The sequence below is a fragment of the Saimiri boliviensis genome, chromosome 7 (assembly GCF_048565385.1).
Source record: "Saimiri boliviensis isolate mSaiBol1 chromosome 7, mSaiBol1.pri, whole genome shotgun sequence".
NCBI classification, from domain to species: domain Eukaryota; kingdom Metazoa; phylum Chordata; class Mammalia; order Primates; family Cebidae; genus Saimiri; species Saimiri boliviensis.
The window spans coordinates 70637962-70644209 of NC_133455.1; positions in this window are offsets into that span (position 1 = coordinate 70637962).

Consider the following 6248-nt stretch of genomic DNA (forward strand, 5'->3'; position numbering starts at 1 on the left):
CACTTTGGGAGCCGGAGGCGGGTGGATCAGGAGGTCAAGAGATCGAGACCATCCTGGTCAATATGGTGAAACCCCGTGTCTACTAAAAATACATAAAAGTAGCTGGACATGGTGGCACATGCCTGTAATCCGAGCTACTCAGGAGGCTGAGGCAGGAGAATTGCCTGAACCCAGGAGGCGGAGGTCGCGGTGAGCCGAGATTGCACCATTGCACTCCAGCCTGGGTAACAAGAGCGAAACCCCGTCTCAAAAAAAAAAAAAAAAAAAAAAAAAGATATAGGGTTTTATTTTGGGATGATAAAAATGTTTTGGGCTGGGCGCAGTGGCTCATGCCTGTGATCCTACACTTTGGGAGGCTGAGGCAGGCAGATCACCTGAGGTCAGGAGTTTGAGACCAGCCTGGCAAATATGGCGAAACACATTCTCTATGAAAAATACAAAAATTACCTGGGCTTCGTGGTGCTTCAGGCCTATGTTAACTCTCTGGCCCTCTATCATAAAACAATCTGAGGCTGGGCTTGGTGGCTTACACCTGTAATCCCAGCACTTTGGGAGGCCGAGGTGAGCACATCACAAGGTCAAGAGATTGAGACCATCCTGACCAACATGGTGAAACGCCATCTCTTCTAAAATATAAAAATTAGCTGGGCGTGGTTGTGCGCACCTGTAGTCCCAGCTACTCAGGAGGCTGAGGCAGGAGAATTGCTTGAATTCACAAGGTAGAGGTTGCAATGACCCAAGATTGTGCCACACTGCACTCCAGCTGGAGAAAGGGTAAGATTCTGTCTCAAAAACAAAAAACAAAAAACAAAAACAGCCGGGCACAGTGGCTCATGCCTGTAATCCCAGCACTTTGGGAGGCCAAGATGGATGGATCACCTGAAGTCAGGAGTTCGAGACCAGCCTGGCCAACATGGTGACACCCCATATCTATAAAAAAAAAAAAAAAAAAAAAAAGACACTTGCCCTCCAGAAGGTAGGATATTAATACACTTTAATTCAGAGTTCTTTTCAGGATTAGCTGAAGTCTTTTTTTGGCGGTGGGGGGCGGAGACCAAGTCTTGCTCTGTTTCCCAGGCTGGAGTACAGTGGTGCAATCTTGGCTTACTGCAACTTCTGCCTCCTGGGTTCAAGTGATTCTTCTGCCTCAGCCTCCTGAGTAGCTGGGATCACAGATGTGTGCCACCACACCTGGCTAATTTTTGTATTTTTAGTAGAGACAAAGTTTCACCATGTTGGCCAGGCTGGTCTCAAACTCCTGCCCTCAAGTGATTCACCCGCTTGGTCTCCCAAACTGCTGGGATTATAGGTCTGAGCCATCGAACTTAGTTGTTGTTGTTGTTGTTTTTTTGCTTTGTTTTGTTTTTTGATACAGGGTTTCACTTTGTTGCCCAGGCTGGAGTGCATGGCATGATCACAGCTCACTGCAGCTTCAAACTTCTGGGATCAAGCTATCCTCCCACTTGGCCTCTGGAGTAGCTGGGACCACAAGTCCTCACCACCATGCCTGGCTGCTGGTCCAGTGCCTACTCTGCAGCCAGACTTCTCCTTCTGTCCAGTCCTGCTTCCCACTTTCTTTCCCAGGAGTATTCATACCAAGTGCACTCACTCATAAGCTTCCCACACTCTAGTTTTCACCTTAGAATTGGCTTCTGTGGGCCGGGTGCGGTGGCTCAAGCCTGTAATCCCAGCACTTTGGGAGGCCGAGGCGGGTGGATCACGAGGTCGAGAGATCGAGACCATCCTGGTCAACATGGTGAAACCCCGTCTCTACTAAAAATACAAAAAATTAGCTGGGCATGGTGGCACGTGCCTGTAATCCCAGCTACTCAGGAGGCTGAGGCAGGAGAATTGCCTGAACCCAGGAGGAAGAGGTTGTGGTGAGCCGAGATCGCGCCATTGCACTCCAGCCTGGGTAACAAGAGCGAAACTCTGTCTCAAAAAAAAAAAAAAAAAAAAAAAAATTGGCTTCTGTGGAAACTCTGTGATCAAGGGGCAAGCTTTACCAGACAAAAACAACCCCAAAGATGAAATTTTTTTTTTTTTAAATAAACTCTTGAACCGTCTCCCAGGGTGGGGTGCAGTGGTGCGAACTCCACTTACTACAACCTCTGCCTCCTGGGTTCAAGCTATTCTCCTGCCTCAGCCTCCTGAGTAGCTGGGATTACAGGCATGCACCACCTCACCCAGCTAATGTTTTTGTATTTTGGGTAGAGACCGGGTTTCACCACGTTAGTCAGGCTGGTTGCAAACTCCTGACCTCAAACGATCTGCCCACCTTGGCCTCCCAAAGTGCTGGGATTACAGGCATGAGCCACTGTGCCTGGCCTGTCTGTTTTTTGAGACGAAGTCTAGCTCTGTCACCCAGGTTGAAGTGCCATGGCATAATCTCAGCTCACAGCAACCTCCACTACCTGTGTTCAGATGATTCTCCTGCCTCAGCCTGAGTAGCTAGAATTATAGGCATGCACCACCATGCCTGGCTAATTTTTGTATTTTTAGTACAAACAGGGTTTCACCATGTTGGCCAGGCTGGACTCAAACTGATGACCTCGGCCAGGCGCAGTGGCTGGCACCTGTAATCCCAGCACTTCGGGAGGCTGAGACGGGCAGATCACCTGACTTCAGGAGTTCAAGACCAGTTTAGCCAACATGGTGAAACCTCATTTCTATTAAAAATACAAAAAATGGCCAGGCTTGCTGGCTCACAACTGTAATCCTAGTACTTTGGGAGGCTAAGGCAGGTGGATTGAGCTCAGGAGTTCGAGACTAGCCTGGGCAACACAGTGAAACCCCATCTCTACTAAAACACAAAAAATTAGCCGGGCATGGCAGTGTGCACCTATAATCCCAGCTACTCGGGAGTCTGAGACAGCAGAATCACTTGAACCTGGGAGGCAGATGTTGCAGGTTGCAGTGTGCTGAGATCGCCCCATTGCACTCCAGCCTGGGTGACAGAGCAAGACTATATCTAAAAAAAAAAAAAAAATAGCTGGGTGTGGTGGTGGGCACCTATAATTCCAGCTACTTTGGAGACGGAGGCAGGAAAATTGCTTGAACCAGGGAGATGGAAACACACACACATAAAGAAAAATTAGCTGAGTGTGGTGGTGCCCACCTGTGGTACCAGCTAATCAGGAGGCTGAGGTGGGAGGATCACTTGAGTCCAGGAAGTCAAGGCTGCAGTGAGCCATGATTGTGCCACCACTGCACTCTAGTCTGGGCAACAGAATGAGATCCTGCCTTTAAAAAAAAAAAAAAAGGACCGGGCGCAGTGGCTCAAGCCTGTAATCCCAGCACTTTGAGAGGCCGAGGCTGGTGGATCACAAGGTCGAGAGATCAAGACCAACCTGGTCAACATGGTGAAACCCCGTCTCTACTAAAAATACTAAAAACTAGCTGGGCGTGGTGGCGCGTGCCTGTAATCCCAGCTACTCAGGAGGCTGAGGCAGGAGAATTGCCTGAACCCAGGAGGCGGAGGTTGCAGTGAGCCAAGATCGCGCCATTGCACTCCAGCCTGGGTAACAAGAGCGAAACTCCGTCTCAAAAAAAAAGAAAAAAAGAAAAAAAAAAAAGCAGTATATTTTTACAGTTTTTTCTTTTCTTTTCTTTTCTTTTCTTTTTTTGAGATGGATTCTCACTCTGTCACCCAGGCTGGAGTCCAGTGGCACAATATCAGCTCACTGCAACCTCCGCCTCCCGGATTCAAGGGATTCTCCTACCTCAGCCTCCTGAGGAGCTGTGACTACAGGCGTGCACCACTACACTCAGCTAATTTTTGTATTTTTCTAGTAGAGACAGGATTTCACCATATTGATCAGGCTGGTCTCAAACTCCTGACCCCGTGATCCACCTGCCTCATCCCCCCAAAGTTCTGGGAGCTTACAGACGTGAGCCACTGGGCCTGCCATTTTCTTTTTATTCTTTTCATTTTTTTTCCACACACATTCTGTTTATGTATGATCTATCAGTTCCTAAGAGAGCTATGTAGATATTTTCAATTTCAGTAGTGTTTCCTTTTCTTTCTTTCTTTTTTTTTTTTTTTTTTTTGGAAACAAAGTCTCACTCTGTCACCCAGGGTGGAGTGCAGTGTCAGGTTCACTGAAGCCTCTGCCTCCCCAGCTCAAGCTGTCCTCCCAGCCTCAGCCTCCTGAGTAACAGGAACCACAGGCCCACACCACCATGCCAGGCTAATTTTTTGTATTTTTGGTGGAGACGGGGTTTCACCATGTTGCCCAGGCTAAAAAAGAATTTTTGCCAGGTGTGGCGGCTCATGCCTGTAATCCCAGCATTTTGGAAGGCCGAGGCGGGTGGATCACGAGGTCAGGAGTTCTAGACCAGCCTGACCAACATGGTAAAACCCCGTCTTTAAAAAAAAAAAAAAAAGAATTTCTGTGCAATAAACAATATTATTGACCGAGTTAATGATAAAAGACTGGAGATATTAGGCCGAGCGCGGTGGCTCAAGCCTGTAATCCCAGCACTTTGGGAGGCCGAGACGGGTGGATCACAAGGTCAAGAGATAGAGACCATCCTTGTCAACATGGTGAAACCCCGTCTCTACTAAATATACAAAAAAATTAGCTGGGCATGGTAGCAGGTGCCTGTAATCCCAGCTACTCAGGGGGCTGAGGCAGGAGAATTGCCTGAACCCAGGAGGCGGAGGTTAAGGTGAGCCGAGATCGCACCATTGCACTCCAGCCTGGGTAACAAGAGCGAAACTCTGTCTCAAAAATAAATAAATAAATAAAAGACTGGAGATACTTACAATGTCTAATATCAAAGAAGGACTAATATCTAAAATATTTAATAAACTATTACAAATCAACATAAAAAATATGGGAAACTCCATACAAAAGTGGACAAAGAAAAATAAATAGGTAATGCATAAAAGAGAAAAACCAAAAGTAAGAAAAAATGTGAGCAGATGCTCAAACATATTAGTAATTAAACTTGCCATGAGATATCTTTTTTTTGTTTGTTTGTTTAAGATGGATTCTCACACTGTTGCCTAAGCTGGAGTGCAATGGCGCGATCTCAGCTCACTGCAACTTCTGCCTCCCAGGTTCAAGCGATTCTCCTTCTGAGTAGCTGGGATTATAGGCGTGCACCACCACGCCCAGCTAATTTTTTGTAATTTAATAGAGACAGGGTACCACCATGTTTGCCGGGATGGTCTCGATCTTATGACCTCGTGATTGCCCGCCTTGGCCTCCCAAATTGCTAGGATTACAGGCATGAACCACCGAGCCCGGGTCAGATCATATAGTTTATGTTAAGTGACACATTCTCTATGGCACTAAGTTTGAGGACATACTTTGTAAATGAAATTATATGCGGAAATACCTGTATATGTTAGTGGTTTGGTTGTTGCTATTATTATTATGACTGCTATACATGTGGTCTGGAGAAAGCCAAGCTCCTCAAAGCACTAATTCCCCAACAGAGAACAGGCCCTCTAGGTTGCATACCAATAGGAAGCATGTTTAAGGAAAGTTAGCCGGTAGCCTGAGGGGTACATTTTTTCTTTATCAACTGTTCTCGAAGACTTCAGGCTTGAAGTTCTGGGGAAAATAATTAGGCTCTCTGGGCGAGATCCCGAATACCAATTTAAGGGATCTGAAAAGCAAGGCCGTGTGAGACTCCACTGCCGCCACGTGTTGGGCACCAGTAGGCGCGGGGCCGATCCGTCCCGGGGCTAGCAGGGCTTTTGGCAGCAACCCTCGGCGAGCCCGACCGTCTCTGGCCAGGTCCGGGCAGCTGATGCGGGAGGTTCCAGGGGTCCATGCCACTAGTGAACGCAGTCTCTAGTGTCCTCTCCGCGTCCCACCCCCTTTCCTGCGCGAGCCTGCACTTGGAAGGCACCTGGGACGGTGTGAGCCTGTCTGGGTCCCCGGAAGAGCGGCGGGAATTGCGGCCGCTCGGACGGCGCCGCCGCCGGGCTCCAGTGTGGAAGGGGAGGCAGCTGTTCTCCCAGGCGGCCGTGGGGGGCAGCAGAGGGGACGGCGACAGGTGCGGGAGCCCCTCCCGGGGTAGAAGTGGAAAGGCGGGCTCCGGGGTCTGTTCCCAGGCTGGAAACCGCCCCCGCCCCCCATCCAAATCCCCGGGAGAGGCCCGGCCGGCGCCGGGTCTGGGGGAGGAAGCGGCCGGAGACAGTGCAATTTCACGCGGCCTCTGTGGCTCGGGTTCCTGGGCTGGATGGATGAGTTATGGGGTTTCGAGTCTGGGAGAAACTGAGGTGGCCCAGA